Genomic DNA, 19,057 nt, shown 5'->3' with positions numbered 1-19,057 from the left:
CCGCGGCACGTGGGATCTTCCCGGACCGGGGCGCGAACCCGTGCCCCCTGCATCGGCAGGCAGACTCTCAACCGCTGTGCCACAAGGGAAGCCCTAGAAAGTCACATTTTTATAATTACTATCTGAACGCAACAAATGGAATCTTTAAGAATTGTGCAGATTTATGTCTAGGTGGGTCCAGACCACTCTTTGCTTTGAGATGGCGGTCTGAAAACTTCTCTTCCCACACTCCACATGCCTGACATTGCTGTACCAGCACAAGGGAAAAAGTGATGTCCTTTTAGAAAAGAGAAGGAGAGAGCACAAGCCTGTCCTCTTGTACTTGAGATAAAGAGTTTACTGGTTGGGCAGGGCAGACAGCTAGGTGGCCAGAAAACTCTGTTTAGAGAAACTCTGACTTTGGGCCAGTAACCCGTAGATGGGAGGAGGTGGATCCTAACGTTGACCTTGGAGTCTTCGTCCTCACTAGGAAAGCTTGTGAGCTTGACAGCAAAGCCGCAGCAATCAGGGGCAACTCAGGAGAGCGCTGGTTCCTCACCCAGTCCTTTTTGCATCCAGGTAAGGAAAGTGAATATGAGGGGCTGGAGACTCCACTCAGGGGGTACGACGACATTGCTAAGGCTCAGACTAAAACTTCCACGGAGGAAGCTTGGCGGCTGCACCCAGATGACTTTCACCTGCCCTGCCCCAGGCAGCATGTCGAGGAGCGGGACAGGTCGAGGCAGGCCGCGGGCGGGCAGCGTGCCCGCCACCTTCTGCCGTATCCTGGGAGGGTGGATGCAGAATTATCTTGGCTGTGGGCCACCCTGTTCAGATGCGATCTCTGCTTTCAATCAGAAATAAAGTGAAGCTGGATGTTATAAAATTGCTTCTGACCGCACGTTATCAGTGTCGGGGATGACGCTTGAAGGGAACTGTAAGAACAAATTGGGCCGCTTAGAACAGAAAGCCTAAAGCAGTGGTTCTCGACCTTTGGCGGGTGTCCGCATCATCTAGCACCCAGACACCCAGGCTCCTTGAAGGAGCATAGGCCCAGAGCCTTTGTATTTTTACCAAGTACCCCAGGTGATTTTGCTGGCCACCTAAGTTTGAGACCTGCTAGCCTAAAATATCCTAAAGTGGCTGATACAGGATGGACGTTTATTTCTTTGTCACGTAAAGGACATTTGAGGGTGGTCTGTCAGTGACTGGTAGAAAAACTCTACAGTGACAACAGAAAGCTATAGCCTCTTAAATTTAGACTCACTGTCCTCAGCACGTACCTTCCTTGCTGGTCTCCTAAATGACTTCCTCAAGCTCGCCTAAATGACTTCTGCAGTTCTAGCTATCGTGCCTGTGTGTTGTGTGTTCAGCAAGCAGAGAGGAGGCTGGGGAGAGGCAAAAGCAGCTCTTACAGTTGAATGAGCTTCCTTTAAGTAGCCTCCCCGGAAGTCCCATCCAACTCTGATCCCTGCATCCCTCTGGCCAGAGTTGAAACACGTGGCCACATCTAGCTTCAGGGGAGGCTGGAGAAGGTCGTCTTTAGCTGGGCACCTCACCGCCCCACACAAGAGTAGTGTTCTGTTGCCTAGGACAAGGAGATGGAGGTTGGGTGGGCAGCCAACACTCTACCTGTTGAACACCTGATCTGCAGCGGCACTGTGCTAGACGTCATATCTACATCACCCCATCTGATGGGAGCACCGAGTTAGTGTGTGCCCTTGGCTCCCAGCAAGCTTTTAATGAATATACCGGCCCAGGGATTCCAGGGTCAGAGACTGCAGTGGACAGTCCCTCTCCTCGTGCATGCCCATAAATGCCTATCAGACCCACGTTTTGTGGAGGGTGCGTACAACCAGATGTTGGCTAGGCCTCACCCATATATCCCCTTCTCACTCTGAAGACCGAAAATCAATAGGTCTGGTGAGACTTTGAAGACCTTCAGCGTATAGAACCACCCTCACCTGTCATGGCCATTCTTTCTCTAACTCAAAGTGTTTTGAGTGGTTTTGATGATTTTATCTGAAATTGGAACCTCCACCACCCACCTTATCTGTTCAAGTGACTCCTGTAACTGCATGTTTTCCTCACAGTGTCACCAAACAAACAGGCCCCATCCAGGTGTCGGGATGGTGGTAGGGTCAAAGGGCCTGACTTTGGACGAGCGACCCGGGTCAGGTGTCAGGTCTTCCACTGCCTTCGAGTTACTTAACCTTACGGTCGGTTTCCTTGTCTGTGAAATAGGGAGAATCCTTTCCCTGGGCCACGGGCATTGATTTGAGGACTAAATGAGGTCATACTTCTGAGCTGCTTGGCACATAACAAGTGCTCAAGAAAATGTCAGCCGTAGGAGAGGCTAGCACTGCAAGCTTGGCACACAGTAGGTGGTCCATGAATGTTGGTTTATATTCTCTTCTAATTCTCATAGTTGTTACAAAATAGTTTTTAGTCTGTAGCAATTGATCATAACCACGGCAGGGAAGGCCCATGTCTGAGTATCCTATTTGGTGCTATGACCAGATATAAGGAGTTTTAAAGATACTACCATTTATTTATCCAAAAGTTATGAACAGCAACATTGACTATTTTTATGAAAATAACTGGGCATTGGTCAGTGGAGGTTAAAAAAAGGATGATAACCAATGGAGTAGGGAATTATAATTGGAAGTGAGGGAATGCTTATTAAAAAATAAGCTTATTAAAAAAATTGGAAATATGGAATTAATCGCTTAGATGAGATCTAATTAATTAATTAGCAATTAATTGCTTTTTGAGATGATCTTTCCTGCTCTTTGGATTCTCGTTCTGAAGTGTGTCTGTCCTGTAGAAATGATCTCAACTGCTGACTCTTCCCAGCCCTCCTTTTGGAGCCAGAGCGGCACATTCATACTTGGGCAGCATCTGGGTACCTTTGGGATTTCTTTCTGCTTCATTTAGGATTCAAGGAATATAGTCACAATGAGTCTTTCAGTTTATGCCCAAAGTTTCAGAGCAACCGAGGATGCCAACATACAGAAATCAAAAGAACCCAGGACAATGCCAGCTTTTATCTCATCTCATTCAAATCTGGGGGCGTGGGCTGCGTCAGGAGGAGGGGCCCATCTTTTTCAACCTCCAAAGCTGGACATGGGGCAGTACAGTGCAGTAAGCTGACGACACGGGATATGGGGTTGGCCAGATGTGGCCTTGGCTCTATTCCTGTGTGACATTGGGCAAATTGCTTGATTATTTTTAGCCTCAGTTTCTTCATCCGCCAAATGGGATCAGGCATTTTGTACTTGCTCTGTACTTGGTTTAACAGTAAAGAGACAAAGAAGGCTCTGTTCTTGTGTACTGACACGCTGTCGGGGGGAGATAGACAGCAAATAAAGACGGTAACTGCAAATAGTGTTAAGTGTTCTGAAGAAAATAAGAACAGGTTAATGAAATAGAGATGAGGGACACTTATTTAGAAGAGGGGGTGACATTTGAGCTGAGAACTAAATGATGAGAAATGCCAGCCCCGCAATGACATGGGCACAGACACTCGCTGGAAGGTGGGTCCAGACTGTGGCATATTTGAGGAACCACAGGAAGGCTGATAAGGCTGGAGAACAGGGGAGACCATTAAAACTAGGAATGTTGGGGAGGGAGATGGGACCAGATAAATGAGGGCTTTGAGGCCGAGGTGAGCAGTTTAAAGTGTAAGCTAGGCGTGTAGGGCCAGTGGGGACTTTGGGCATGGGAGTGCTGGAACTCAGTTCATGATGAGGAGAGGTTTGCCTGGGCTGGACTCTGGAGGACGGAGGGGGGTGGGGTGAGCGTAAGAGCAGGGGGCTCCCTTGGGGGCTATTGCGTGTGTCCACTTTGGGGGGAGTAGCATTGAGCCAGGGTGGCAGCAGCAACTGGTCAGAGTCAGCCTGTGTTGGAGAGCTGAGGGTGGAGGGGAGAGAAGGAGGGGTGGGTGGGAATCAAAGGTGATTCCTAGGCTGGGGCCCTAGCAACCAGGTCAATACTGGTACCTTTTAGCCATGACTGGGAAAATTGGGCAATGAACAGATTTTATGGAAAAACAGAGAGTTGGGTTGATTATGAGATGCCTCTTAGACAATCCAACCTAGCTCACCATACAAGCGGGTATGTTGAGTAGGCAGTGGGACCCGTAAGCTCGGGAGAAAGATGAGAGCTGAGATCATAGAGAACTGTAGCCCATAGATCGTGTTTAAGGCCATGGGGTGGAGGAGATGACCTGCAGAAAGGTGGATAGAGGTGGAGGGTGGGGAGAGTTAGGCCAGGCCTGGGGACTGGCCAATGGAAAGGTCAGAAAAAGGAGGTAGCACCAGTAAAGGGGTCTGAGGGGGCAAGAATGTGATGTTTGAGGAGGTGGAGTGGAGCCCTGCTTCCTAAGGGGAGGTCCACAGCTGTGCCAAAGGCTGCTCAGAGCTCCAGGAGGATAACCACAGAGACTGAGGGCAGTGACGTCAGCTTCAGCACGAGGGGGAGGCATGGGCCAGAGCATGGGGGTGGGGAAATAGAGCCAGCCACTGCATGCAGCTTGAAGTTTTGTTTGAAGGAGCAGAGGAATGGAGGGATGTGGGGTTAAGATGGGATTTGCATTTCTTTTTTAAGGTAGGAGCCATTGCAGCTTATTTGTACGCTGATGGTAATGATCCAGCTGGGAAGGGAAATTGATAACTTAGGAGACAGGAGAATTACAGTAGAGAGTATTGGCTTTCTGACAGGTGCTGTGATCCAGAACATAAGCAGAGGCAACACTGCACCCAAGGTGACAGGAAGGCAGAGCAGAAAGTACGGATGCTGGTGGCTGGTAGATGGGGGTGTTGGTAGATCCATCCAGTAAGGTGGATGCCATCTTAGCGCTTGTTTTCTCATGCAAGTAAGAAGCCAGGTTACCAGCTGAGAGGGTGGGGGGAGACCGTGCTGCAGGTTGAAGAGAGAAGGCGTGAAATAGGCCTCTCGGGCAGTGCTGAGTGCTTACTTGAGGCCCCATATTGAAAGTAGACAGCATTTAAATACGTGTTCAGCTCCCTGGTTCTGAGGGCCCTGGAGTACGGCGGTGCCAGTGGGCACTGGTTCGAATTGCCCACCAGATGGCGCCAGTGGGGCATTGCTGAAACCTGTTTTCTGACCGGCTTTGGGGCAGAATTGTGTTCTCTTCGTTTTCCTATCTGTAGACTGTTATTTCTCAAGCTTGAGTAGTAAATAGAGTACTTTTAGGGAAATAAAATTCTCACAGATTCCTGGAGTTTAAATTATAAAACAATTATAAAATATTTCAATTATTTTAATACTCAAGTATTTGCACATTAAAAACAGTGTACGCTCCCTATACTTAATGGATCTTCCATAAGTATCAAGTTGAAACAAATTTAGAAAATAGATTTAAAAAGTCAAAAATCCAAATCACTAACCTTTACTAAGCTTTACTAATTTAACGAATGACAGTCTTTTGCTGAAAATAAAGAGCTGTGTGCAGTGTGTCTCTGGTATGCATTGCTTCTGGTCAAGTTTGGCTCATGTGTCAAGACATGACAATTCTTTCACCCTCTTTCTCTGTTAAAAACCACTGCAGAATCACAGCATGCTTTCAGGTCATTTTGTCTTCTTGTGGCTGGAACGCATCATTTTCCCATTGCCCAGCTTTAGCCTGAAGGTGATGAAAGCTGTGAGGAGAAGCACCAACTCGGTGTTGGCATAAAGCAGGTGTGGTGCTGAAGTTGGTGACAGGTGGTCAGCTAGATAATCTAGAATACGCACATGTTGGGCTTCCCTGGTGCCACAGTGGTTGAGAGTCCGCCTGCCGATGCAGGGGACACGGGTTCGTGCCCCCGTCCGGGAAGATCCCACATGCCGCGGAGCGGCTGGGCCCGTGAGCCATGGCCGCTGGGCCTGCGCGTCCGGAGCCTGTGCTCCGCAACGGGAGAGGCCACAGCAGTGAGAGGCCCGCGTAAAAAAAAAAAAAAAAAAAATCCTAGAATACGCACATGTTAACGCTTCAGATTTTCATGGCAAGAAAAGCATAAAATTGAAAATATTGTGAAATGAACCAAAGACTGAGGATGCCTTTCACTTTGTTGATATAGATGAAGACTGATATTTTGAGGACTGTACTTTTATTAGAAACCATATATATCAAGTCTAGAAATCATATTCTATTTAATAAAGTTTTGATACACTTTAATAAAATATTAGGCGAAATCGCAGTGGCGGAGCTGGAAGGGACTCACTGGCCTCTTACAGTACATTTGAAGAAGAATTTTTTTTTTTAACACTGTGATTTCATGTTTTGAGGCATAAAGAAAAGAGCTCTGGAGAAGCACTTCTGCAGTTCATAGCAGGGTCACCCAGGTGAACGTAACTACAGGAAGCCATCAAAGGAGCCCAGGAGTCTGTCATGACCCCTGTGTCACGATTTATGTGACAGTCCGTGGGTCACTAACCGTCACTGTAGGATGGCTCTGTCTCTTTCTGGTTTTACTACCTCAGGAGCTTATCGTGACTATATTTGCTAATTGTTTTCTTCTTTTTTTAAGTGTACGTCTAAGTGTTTTCGTTTTTTTAAATTTAATTTTTATTTTATATTGGAGTAGAGTTGATTTACAATGGTTGTGTCAGGTGCACAGCAAAGTGATTCAGTTATACATATACCTATATCCATTCTTTTTCAGATTCTTTTCCCATATATTAATAAAGATAAGACCTTTAACTCCTTAAATGGTGGGATGGGGCACACGCATAACGAAGATTTATGGGCTTTCACCACCCTTTCCTTTTGCTGCCATGATGTGATGGTCATCTGGGACCAAGCGTCTGAACTCCTGGACCCCGTGTTGCCTGTGTGCCTCCTGCTGTCAGGATCTTCAGCCTGTCATACTTGGCCCAGGCACTGGGAACGCACAAATGACTTTCTTTTGCAAGCAGTCTTCTCACAGTAAGCTACATCCAAACAGGGAAATTCCAAGTGTGCATTAAAGACAGGAAACCCAGTGTTTTCTAGCCTCGCACGTAAACCTCACATCTCCTTCACTTTAAATGCCCCTGGCCATTTCCTCATATTCACCACTCTCAGCGGAAGCCCTAAACATAAAGTCCACTTGGGCTGCTGGCTCTTCTTTCTTTGAATTGAGAAAGTTCCACCTTCTCTGAAGCCCCACCTCACCCTTCTCCCTTAACTGCTTTCCTCACCCACCCCAGGCAGAATGGAGTTTTCTCTCTAAGCTTTTGCCTGTTGGAACAACAAGGCTGTTTCTGGCTGGTCCTTGGTATATCCTTAGGTTCAGGCTGAGCTTCTCAAAATGGCATCTGCTAATTTATACTCTATTTTCTTTTTTTTTCCTTTCTTTTTTTTTTGTGGTACGCAGGCCTCTCAGTGTTGTGGCCTCTCCCGTTGTGGAGCACAGGCTCCGGACGTGCAGGCTCAGCGGCCATGGCTTACGGGTCCAGCCGCTTCGCGGCGTGTGGGATCTTCCCAGACTGGGACACGAACCCACGTCCCCTGCATCAGCAGGCGGACTCTCAACCACTGTGCCACCAGGGAAGCCCTCTATTTGCTTTTCTGACACACTCTGTCTTTCCTTCTTTTCTTTTTTATTTTAACATCTTTATTGGAGTATAGTTGCTTTACAATGGTGTATTAGTTTCTGCTGTATAACAAAGTGAATCAGCAATATGTATACATATATCTGCATATCCCCTCCCTCTTGTGTCTTTCCTTCTTATTACCCTTCTCTCTGTCCTGAATTCCTGCATCCAGCCTATCTTGCACCATTGTTGGGGTTCATCTTGACCTGTATCCTGTTCTTGATACCCTAATCACAAATAAAAAATATAGCGGCATAAGACGCACAGGTTGACTTCTGGCCAGAGCAGAAATGGGTTCACTCCACACGTGGAGGGTGGGAGAGCTGCTGCTTTGGGATTTAGCCCTTTGAAGCCGAAAAGCTTCCTTTACAGTAGGTCGTGAAGCCACACATGTGGTCTGCATCAAAGCCACTGGGCTGTTCAACTTGCTACTGCTGTTGGAAAATCCTAGCAATTAAATGAGTAGCTAGTATGTGCATGCGGAGAGGGACCCTTTGCTACAGGCAGGGTAGCTGGATGGTTGTGGGCTCAGGATCTGGAGCTGGATTTCCTGGGGTTGAATCCCAGCTTGGACACGTCCTGGGATAATTACCTCATTTCTCTGGGCCTCAGTGTCCTCCTCTGTGAAACGTGGCCAGATAGCCCCTACTCATAGGGTGGCTGTGAAGATTAGATACATGAGTATCTTAGGGCTTAGATGAGTGCCTGGCACAGAGCCAGCTCTCAGTGATCGCTGGTGTGGTCATGATGGAGTCCAGCTTCACTCAACATGCTACACAGAGGCAGAGTGAACTGTCAAGATCTTAACAACTTGGTGGTGGTGGATCCTGGTCTAAGAGTTCTGATCTGCTCTGCAGCAGTTCTCAGGGTTCCTGACCTTGGGACCTTTGACATTCTTAAAAAGTATCAACATCAAAGAGCTTTTCTATTTCTGGGTTGTATCTATGATAGGTATTATGTTAGAAATTGAAACATTTAAAATAGTAATTCTATTAACAAATGCTATTTTTGGACTTCCCTGGTGGCGCGGTGGTTAAGAATCTGCCTGCCAACGCAGGGGACAAGGGTTCGAGCCCTGGCCCGGGAAGATCCCACATGCTGCAGAGCAACTAAGCCCATGTGCCACAACTACTGAGCCTGCGCTCTAGAGACCATGAGCCACAACTACTGAAGCCCGTGCGCCTAGAGCCCATGCTCTGCAACAAGAGAAGCCACCACAACGAGAAGCCCGCGCACCGCAACGAAGAGTTGCCCCCGCTCGCCGCAACTAGAGAAAGCCCACGCGCAGCAATGAAGACCCAATGCAGCCAAAACTAAATTAACTAATTAATTTTTAAAAATGCCATTTTTAATGAAACATAATTATTTTACAAAACAAAATCTTAGAATGGTGCACTTATGGTTTCACAAATCTCTTTACTATTTAGCTTGATAAACGACACCTGGATTCTCATATCTGCTGCTGCCTTCTATCTGCTGCAGTGGGTTGTTTTAGTTCAAGTATATGAAGCAAACCCAACCTCTTCCCTCCAGGAAAGGGTCTTGGCCATTTAACAGCTAAGAAAACTGTGGCATGGAGAAGTTATGATCATAGTACCTTCATCACAGGTTTGTGCTGGGAATTGAACAAGACAATGTGGAAGGAGAATGAAAGGTCATAGAAGAATGCCTGGCAAAAATCTGGCCCTGACAAATATTCTCGAGTGTTATGGTGGTTTCACGGGGACAGGCCTAAAAGGAGTAGACGAAGCAGGACCTCAGGAAGAGAGGAAAGAAATGCCTGCAGGCGGGCACTGGTGGGACCTGGGATGGGACTTAGAAACTGGCATTGTGAATTCAACAGGAGGGATCACAGAGGGACCCTGCATTTCCAGCGCAGTCAGCTGCTGGACCTAATTCACCTTAATGGCATGGTTCTCAGACTTATGAATTCAGAGCAAGTAAAATTGTCTCTCTACAGTAGATGCACGAATGCCCCCGTAGGATAAATCCACTTCTGTTCAGCAATGATATGTCCAGTACAGTTGTTAATTCTTATAATGTGGGGATTGAACTGTAGAAAGGCAAAGGAAAGATAAAACTATGTACTGTTTGGATTAAGCGTAAATCCACTGCAGGCAATTGCAAAAGCCAAGGTTGGGGGGGAAACATCTCTGACTACTTCTTGCAAAACCCACATAAAATTAGCTTCTTTCTTCAACCTTCCCCATCCCTTCTAAAGAAAGGTGATTTTATTTCCTTCTCAGTCAGTCACACATTGCCACTCTGCATTACCATCTCCAGTTGGGCAGAGGCCCAGGGACAGTCCAGTAGCAGGTCACTTGGTTTCAGTACCCTGCTTTTAGGAGAGCGAGCGGCTCCTGTAAACCATCTAAGGAGGGTCAACAGAACTGGGTTTTAAATGTTCTTGAGATGCACTGACCTCTCTGGATGGTCAGTCTATTATTGGAACAGTCAGAAATGTTTTTTCTAGGGCCTCACCCATTTACCTCTATACATTATATCCATTTTCTCCCCAGAATTTGTCAAGGGAGGTGAACTTCCAGAAGGTTGGGGGATGGATGGGAATATCCTAGTTAAATCCATTCTTGGGCCTGCTGGAAAGACTGCTTTGGCAGACATGTCTGTAAAGATCTTTAACTCAGGATGAAAAAGAAGCACCTCTAGATAATAAGGACGTTTTCTTGGTGGAGTTCCTGTGTTTTCCTTTCAGAGCCCCTCACAAAGTCTCGGTTCTCTCTTGCGCTCCTGGAGGTGCTTAAACTAAGCAGATGGGGCCTCCTTTGTGGCCCCCTGTTTCTTCCAAACTGTTAGCTAATACGTGCAGAATCTTACACGTTGGGGGAAGGGGGGATTTGAATGAAAGGCCTTCTGTGGAAATCGTGTCCCTCTGTGGTTGGCTGGAGCTGTTGAGGCTGCCCTGTTGAGTCTGTGCCTAGCGCTTGGCTGTCAGCATGGGTTGGCTGCGGTCATCACGTCAGGCCATAACCCTACAATTTAAGGTAGGGGCTCGCACCTCCCTGCCTCCAGGTGTGTAGGACGGCTGTCTCATCAGACCAGGGTGAGCCATAAGTGATTCTGAGATCCTGTGCTTGGAAAAATGAACCTGGAAGGACAGTGAAATGGGCATTTCAAAGGGAGTGTGCAGAGAGCGTTCCCGAGCCTCTTGGTTTTCAGCTCAAAATGGATTTGAATGACAGCTGTGACTGTTCTTTCTTAGGCTTTTCATTTCTGGTCCTAATAATAAGCACAAAATCTCACCAGAAAGTCTAAACAGTACAGAGGCTCCTCCCAAAGGCAAACCTCTCTCTCTCTCTCCCTCTGTCTCTGGGACTTCTAAAAAGGACAGGAATATAGGTTGCTTTACCATTTTTAATTGAGCAGCTTTGTAATTGCAAGTGATTGCACTATTGGAGCAAGAAATGGTAGTTATCAGATGAGCTCCCTGAATATGTATTTTTTGAGTTGGGGAAAAGGTAGTATTCTTTTTTTATTTTTATTTTTTTACATCTTTATTGGAGTATAATTGCTTTACAATGGTGTGTTAGTTTCTGCTTTATAACAAAGTGAATCAGTTATACGTATACATATGTTCCCATATCTCCTACCTCTTGCGTCTCCCTCCCACCCTCCCTATCCCACCCCTCCAGGTAGTCACAAAGCACGGAGCTGATCTCCCTGTGCTGTGCGGCTGCTTCCCACTAGCTATCTATTTTACGTTTGGTAGTGTATATATGTCCATGCCTCTCTCTCACTTTGTCCCAGCTTACCCTTCCCCCTCCCCATATCCTCAGGTCCATTCTCTAGTAGGTCTGTGTCTTTATTCCCGTCTTACCCCTAGGTTCTTCATAACCATTTTTTTTCTTAGATTCCATATATATGTGTTAGCATACGGTATTTGTTTTTCTCTTTCTGACTTACTTCACTCTGTATGACAGACTCTAGGTCCATCCACCTCACTACAAATAACTCAATTTTGTTTCTTTTTATGGCTGACTAATATTCCATTGTATACATGTGTCACATCTTCTTTATCCATTCATCTGTCAGTGGGCACTTAGGTTGCTTTCATGTCCTGGCTATTGTAAATAGAGCTGCAGTGAACATTGTGGTACATGACTCTTTTTGAATTATGGTTTTCTCAGGGTATATTCCCAGTAGTGGGATTGCTGGGTCGTATGGTAGTTCTATTTGTAGTTTTTTAAGGAACCTCCATACTGTTCTCCATAGTGGCTGTATCAATTTACATTCCCACCAGCAGTGCAAGAGGGTTCCCTTTTCTCCACACCCTGTCCAGCATTTATTGTTTGTACATTTTTGGATGATGGCCATTTTGACTGGTGTGAGATGATATTTCATTGTAGTTTTGATTTGCATTTCTCTAATTATTAATAATGTTGAGCATTCTTTCATGTGTTTGTTGGCAATCTGTATATCTTCTTTGGAGAAATGTCTATTTAGGTCTTCTGCCCATTTTTGGATTGGGTTGTTTGTTTCTTTGATATTGAGCTGCATGAAGAGGTAGTATTCTGAAAAGGAATGTGTTCTCTTTTTTTTCTACTCAATTTTTGTTCTTTATTCCTTTTTTTCCCTCACCCACTTTGCTTTTATCTACTTTTAAAATCCCTTTCCACACTCTGAAATTTTTCTATTATAATTTATATCCTGCTTATTTATACAAAAATATGTGAGATTGTTTACAGTATTATAACACATAAATCAGGAGAATGAAGCCAAAAAAAAATTAGAGAGGGAGAGAGCACTGTAGCAGGAACCTGAGTCCAGGGGGTGGGCTCGGGGAGCACTGTAGCAGGAACCACAGTCAAGCACTAAATTTGGATGTAAGCCTTCTAGGGGCAAAAACAGCATGAGGTGTTGAGTTGGAGTTCTTTTCTTTATTGAGGTGTAGTTGATTTACAATACGACATTAGTTTCAGGTGTACAACATAGTTATTTAAAAATTTTCTAGATTATACTCCATTTATTGTTCTTATAAAATATTGGCTGTATTCCCTGTGCTGTGCAATATATCTTTGTAGCTTATTTACTTTATACATAGTAGTTTGTACCTCTTAATCCCCTACCCCTGTCTTGCCCCTCTCCCCTTCCCTCCCCTGCCATTGATAACCACTAGTTTGTTCTCTATATCCATGAGTGTGTTTCTTTTTTGTTATATTCACTAGTTTGTTTTATCTTTTTAGATTCCACATATAAGTGGTAGCATACAGTATCTGTCTTTCTCTGCCTGAATTGTTTCACTTAGCATAATGCCCTCCAAGTCCATCCATGTTGTTGCAAATGGTAAAATTTCATTCTTGTTTGTGGCTGAGTAGTATTCCGTTATGTATCTGTATGGAGTTCTTTTTAAAATCAGAAGAGCAGGTGGGTTTTTCTTCGTGTCTGTCACATTTCCTGTGCCAGCAGTCCCCATGTGTTTCTCAAGGATGAGCCTCCACCTAGCTCTCTTGTCACCCACGCCCCACCCCAGAAGCACCATGAGCTCTGCACATGACCCACAGGCAGGATCACAGACAGACCCAGGGCTTCCAGCTGATGTGAGGAAGTTGAGCCTTTCCGTTTCTTCCTGAGAGTTGAGTTCATTAGAGTTGGTCCAAAGGCTGATAAAGGGCTGGCCTCTGAGTCGGGACTAGTCGCCTTTCATCCTGGAGACTTGACGGTGATCAGGTGAACATCTGGTGGGACGTGGAGTGAAATCATAGGGGGTGCCCTACTGAGTAACGTCATCACACTGGGGAGGTGAAACACACCTTTCAGGACTGGGAGCCTCCTTCTTGAGAGAGCCTGGCTAAGGGGGTGTGTCTGACCTGCCTGGGTATCTTAAAGTGCTGGCAAGTGAGAAAGGATGTTTGGGTTCCCTGGAGGAATGAGAAAATGTGTTATGTTTCTCCAAACATCTATAGTTTCAATAGGCATGGCTTTGGGAAGAGACAGTTGTCAGGGCTAAATACTTAGATCAAAAGCAGTAAATAGGAGGCTGTACTGTCCAGTAGGCTAGCCACTAGCCACATGTGACCACTGAGCACTTGAAGTGTGGCCAAGTCCACACTGAGATGTGTGGGAACTGCAGAATACACACCAGATGGCAAACACTGGGGGAAAAAAGACTGTGAACGATCTTAGTAGCAATATTGTAATGGAAAATATCTCAATCCCTACTACTTGATTACATGTTGAAATGATAACATTGAGTATATTGGGTTAAATAAAATGTATTATTAAAGTTAATCTTACCCGTTGCTTTTCACTGCTTAGTGTGGCCACTTGAACATTGAAAATTAAATGTGTGGCTCACATGGTATTTCTATGGGGACAGCTCTGGTCTAAATATCGAAAATTAAAAGTTTTTTTTGTTTTTCTTCCTGAGGAGTGAATTTCCATTGTGTTCTCTAACTCCTGTGTTCTCTCTTTGGTTCTCTTTCAACAGATACGACTCTCCACGTAGCATGTCAAGGACTACATTAATCACCAATTCCTTTACTTTTTTTCCCTCCTACACAATTTCCATTTTCTTTTACACTTGCTCACCCCAGCCATCTGCAGTACACCAGTTTCAGATATTTGAGCTGTGTAGAGTTTCTGTGTACAGATGTGTGCTTGGACTTTTCTCTTCCCGAGAAATCTGAAGGGGGCGATTACAGAAGATCCACTTACTCCTGGGATCTGTTGCTGTGGCCCTGGGCTCGGGGCATTGGGTGGTCCCTGGGTGGTCCTTGGAGACTCCTTCTCTGCAGCCACGTCCCAGCAAATACCATTCCCTGGAGGGGAACAACCAAGTGCCGTGGAGGCAGCAGCTTCTGCTTCGCCGCCGCAACTGTCTGGTTTCCTGTAAAATAAACACATTACTTTATATTTTTAGGGAACACAAAAGTGCTGCTATAGGGCGCAAAATTTTCATTCTGGACGCTTTTCCAATACAAATCACCCCAAAGACGCATTTTGAATATCCTGGTCGCATCTTTGGATCTGTAAAATACACCTTTTAGTATGGCATCCGTTAAAATGCAAAGCAAATTTCTTCGAGGCAGAAAAACAATCTGACAGTAGCAATGTAGAAATTGTTCACTCAGACACATCTGTGTAAATGCGAAAAGTGATAGCATTCACCTCTGAGCTGCTTGCTATTGAACCTGCAGTGACTAGTCTCGGCCAGCCCAGGTAGAACATCATTCCTTCAGAAGTGTTGAAAATGCTGCAAAGTTGGATGAGTGGAAATGCGGCTGCCCCCCTCCTTGCTTCCTCTTCCCTCATCCTACTGGAGCTTGCATCAGGGATGGCCTCTTTCTCTACGGAACCATCTTGAGCCTTGTGGGGGTATTGCTGACGAAATCCAGGATCATTCCAGCAGTTGAAAAAGGAAGCCCTAGGGGGAAAGCAATTGACATATCTTTGTGCCTGTGAATAAGTTGCCATGAATAATGTGTTACATTAACCCATCCTTGCCGACCACTTAGTTGAGTTCTCTCCTTGGCATCAAATAGATAGGTTTCCTCTTAGGCAGAATTAGAAGAAATCGGTGTGGACGGATTTTTTACATTCGGCTACTGTTTTATTCAAATACATGAATCTAGAGCTGAATCAACTCTTATTTCCAGTTGTGCATATTAAAATGATCGGATTCCAAGTAGTAAAGTTTCAGGGAAACTGACAAGGATTCAATTAAGTTAGTCTTGTGTGCTGCTACTTGTTTTGATAAATTTGAGGGTTAACTACTTGTTTTGATAAGTTTGCGGGTTAAGTCAGTGATAACCAAACCAGTCTCAGTGAAAGCACCCATCCTATGGTTGTGTCAGCCCAGGATGAGTGAGCTGGTACTGTCCCTGCTGCTGTCACCACTGGAATGAAATTTTGCCAGAAGAGACGTTGCGCTTTCTCATTGCTGGTGGGTGAAAGATAGTTCAGGTGTGTGTGTGTGTGTGTGTGTGTCTGTCTGTCTGTGTGTGTCTGTGCGTTTGTGTGTCTGTGGATAAAGCACTAAAGACTGAATTGACTTCTAGACTTTTCTTGTATAAAATTTCCCTAACCAAGCAAAGCTGCTTTGACTTAATTTATTTGTTAAATGTTGCACTTTGTTTATGTGTGGGTTTTTTTTTGGGGGGGGCAGCTAGTAAGTAGAGAGAAGAGGACGAATTCTACTGACGTATTTATTTAGTAAAAATGACAATTTTGCATTCATTTACATTTAAAAAATTCTGTCTCATTTTTTTTACATTGTTGCTAATGCTCGCCCAACATAACTGCTCCAATGCTATTTGCCGTCTGACAGAAGGATCCTTGTAGGGCAGGCTTTGCAAACCTTATCAGGTAATAACATATGCCATAGATGATAACCTTGCTGTTGAGATGTTTGCCTCTTATATTAGAAGTTAAAACCGGCCTTTGAGAGGATCGCCAAATAATAAATTGTCATACCACTGCTGTCTGTTATGCAACTGTGTAATAACTCCATAGTTGGAAATTGAACAAAGGTTAGGCATTCTTTCCTTCAGGCTCTCTTGTTAACAGATTATTTTAGATTTTTTCCGAAGTAAGTTTTCCCTGGGCACCCCTTTTCTAATTCTAAAGAAGTGTTTGGCCCTTTCATGTTTCAAAAAGAAACATTCGCTTGTAGTTCCATATTTCTTGATCTCTATAAGGGACTCACAAAATTCAGTTTCCTTTTATTCACAGAGAAAGTTGGCTTTGATGTCTCTTAAAGATAATTCTGCTAGCTGCTGATCAGCCAGTCAGTTCACCTAGCTTCAGTCTTTATAGGACCTCTAAACTAATTTTCCTACACTGTGACTGAAAGGTAGGCAGATCGTGGGAATGGATTATACGGTATATTCAAATGGATCTCTAATATTACTTTGTCTAATAAGGTAATATCAGGACCACATATTCTGTAGGCCTCTTTTGTTAAAAGCCACATTTATGCAGTTTTCACTTTTTTAGGCTATTGTTCCTTTACATTTGTACTCCAGGCGTAAAAACCACACTTGTGAATGGCTGAGCCTATGATTATACTTTCGGTTGTATGCTGCTTTTTGCTAGTGTGTGTGTGCTTGTGTGTGTGTGTTTCTCCTCTCTGAATCATTTTATATTTCGTGCTACTTCTTGAAAGTTTACTCTTTGATGCTAAAAGGGAATAACCAGATGATTTCTAAAAATAATGTCTCCCTGCAGGATGGTGGCTTGTTAAATTAGAGGAATGCTGTTTGCTATATCAACATGTATGGTCAGAGGCTAAAATATATTAACGCCAAGTGTGTTTTGGTCAATAACTGGAGAATTCTGTTTAAATGCGTCATCTCTTCCAACGTTTTACAGTTTGCCATGTGGAATGGCAGGTAGTAGGGAGAAAAATAAGTGTGGATTAAGACTTTTAATTAAAGGAAATAGTTTCATATGATTAAGAAAATTAGAATTCGTAGAAATACTGGGATAAGTGAAGAAATAAAAACGTCTGTCTAGAATGTAGCACCTAGAGAGTTTTTGGAAGCCCTACCTTCACATGAGGGCGTGATATTCCTATCCAAAGCCAGACTAAGCCATCAGCAGGACGCATGGGGGGATTATTACCTCTCCTTTCCTAGAGGAATAACCGAAAGCAAATAAAAATTCTTAACAGTCCCCTCTTTGAAGTGTATTTTTTAAGCAAGGTGGAAAACATTTAGACTCTGGCTTTATGACACATTAGGGAAGTTGTTTGTTGGCAGGGGGCAGGAGGCGGGGGACCCGGAGGATTTCACTTATAGATTGTCTCACCCGCATATTGTGAGCAAGCTAAAGGAACCATCCCACTCTAAAATGCCTTCATTGAACAATAACAGTTTATAGACTTTTTAGAAAGTATTGAATAAGGGTCAGGGAACAGCCGAAGGCAGTACCGCTCCGTGAATTCTGCTTACACATTTACTAATTGTCCATCAGTTTAAAATACTTTTCACCATGTGCAGATATAAGGGGGATAGGGCACTCTGTAGAATTATACATGTCTAGTTTGTAAAGTATGTCGTGTGTACTGCAGATGTATGTTCTCTGGGCTTTGTGTATCTGTACAGTAGCTTTCATTAAAACAAAATTGTGGACTAACTTGTTTTGGTGGTGTGAGGGGGAGAAGGGCCGTTTATATCAAGTAACGATGCTGTAATATAGTACATGTAACAGAAGATCTGGAGTAACCCTTCCCTGGCCCGTGGAAAATTTTGGTGATCTTCTAGGTTCTGAAATGAAGATGTATGGATATTCTGGCGGACTGCATGTTGTATAATTTGAAAAATACTAAAAGTGGAAAATAAAATTGAATTAAACTTTGGCTGGTCTGTTTTTTCTTAGAGTCATCTTAAAGGCACGCTCCTTGAAGGCCTCAATGCCGTTGTGAGGACGGGCCTTTTTCTGGCCTTGAAGGAGTTCATTTCAGTGGGCAGCTGCTTGAATTCAAAGCCTGAGCAAGGTCAACCGTGACCTTTCTGTCTTTTACTTTGCTCGAATATCTGTATTTAAATTTTTCCTTCATTGAGGACCCAAGAAAACCTGACATTTGTTCCTTCAGCACTGAAAAGACAGCCGCCTATGTCAATAAGTGTCTTAACTTTTTAAAAAGTAGGATCGAGTTAAGGTGCAATAGACCAGTGTATTAGCTGAATTTCTGAATTTCTTCTTGTCCAAGAAAGGCACTTATTCTAATAATATGTTTTAGCTCATTGGCCTTCTCCAACTAATGCCTTGGACCTCTGCGTATATTGAAAGGTTATTGGCATCTTTTGAGAAGTGTTGGGGTGTTTGTATTCCTGTTTAACTTACTGATTATTGCTATTAACGTACAGGTCTGAGATCTTGTGAGAGGATGCCAGAGTGTGAAGCCGTTGGAGAATAACAAATGGCGGGACACAGGATTACTTTTATCTGCTCTCTTAGCAAGGAGACTTCCCTGCCTCAGGTCACTGAAATCCTGTGGCCACGCACGGCCTTGTGTATGTAAAACACCCTCATTCTGGTTCTTGGTTTGGTTAATGTTGCATGGGAGCCAGACAGGAGACTGCCGGCATCAATTAAAAGTGGAAAGATGGATGCGAATAAAGATTTTATAAGTGGAGTTGAGGACACTGCAAATCATGTGCTTTTATGATGTCTTATCCATCTCCTCGAATTTGTTATTCTCCAAAGAACTTGGAAGAGGCAGTTACCAAATATCAGATTGTTAAAGGTGACTTAGGTAGTAAAACTTCAAACATCGTGGGTGAATATTTAGGCTGAAGCCTGTTTATTTAAGACGGGAAAGCAGTCTTTTGAAAGGACCTGATGACAAAGCACATTTCAGTATCACTGAGAAGTGACCCTATAGGTTCCAGGAGAAGCAGCTCTGCAGTGCAGTAGGTCTGCACTAGCACCCACTGTTCCCCGGGTTCCTGTGAGCCTTTCCCGAGGTTTCCTGTTCTATTGAGCTCTGAACGGTGCTCGGGCTACGCCTTGGAAGTACTACAGAGCTAGAGCAACT

The 19,057-nt window shown here is 44.4% G+C and overlaps 1 protein-coding gene across 2 annotated transcripts in view; it reads left to right on the top strand.

The window, feature by feature from the left end:
* KIF5C (kinesin family member 5C) overlaps positions 1–17,875 on the top strand; it is a 166,819-nt gene extending 148,944 nt beyond the window's left edge. The window contains exon 26 of one of the 2 annotated variants that reach the window (XM_060016836.1): positions 14,006–17,875. The gene's annotated coding sequence lies outside the window, so the exon portion shown is untranslated. Of the gene's footprint in view, positions 1–558; positions 783–14,005 lie in introns of those variants that run through there. The other variant, XM_060016837.1, reaches the window with a different exon arrangement.
* The last annotated feature ends 1,182 nt before the right edge of the window (positions 17,876–19,057 follow it).

The sequence above is a fragment of the Delphinus delphis genome, chromosome 7 (assembly GCF_949987515.2).
Source record: "Delphinus delphis chromosome 7, mDelDel1.2, whole genome shotgun sequence".
In the NCBI taxonomy this organism is placed as follows: Eukaryota; Metazoa; Chordata; class Mammalia; order Artiodactyla; family Delphinidae; genus Delphinus; species Delphinus delphis.
This window is presented reverse-complemented; position numbering and strand designations above follow the sequence as displayed.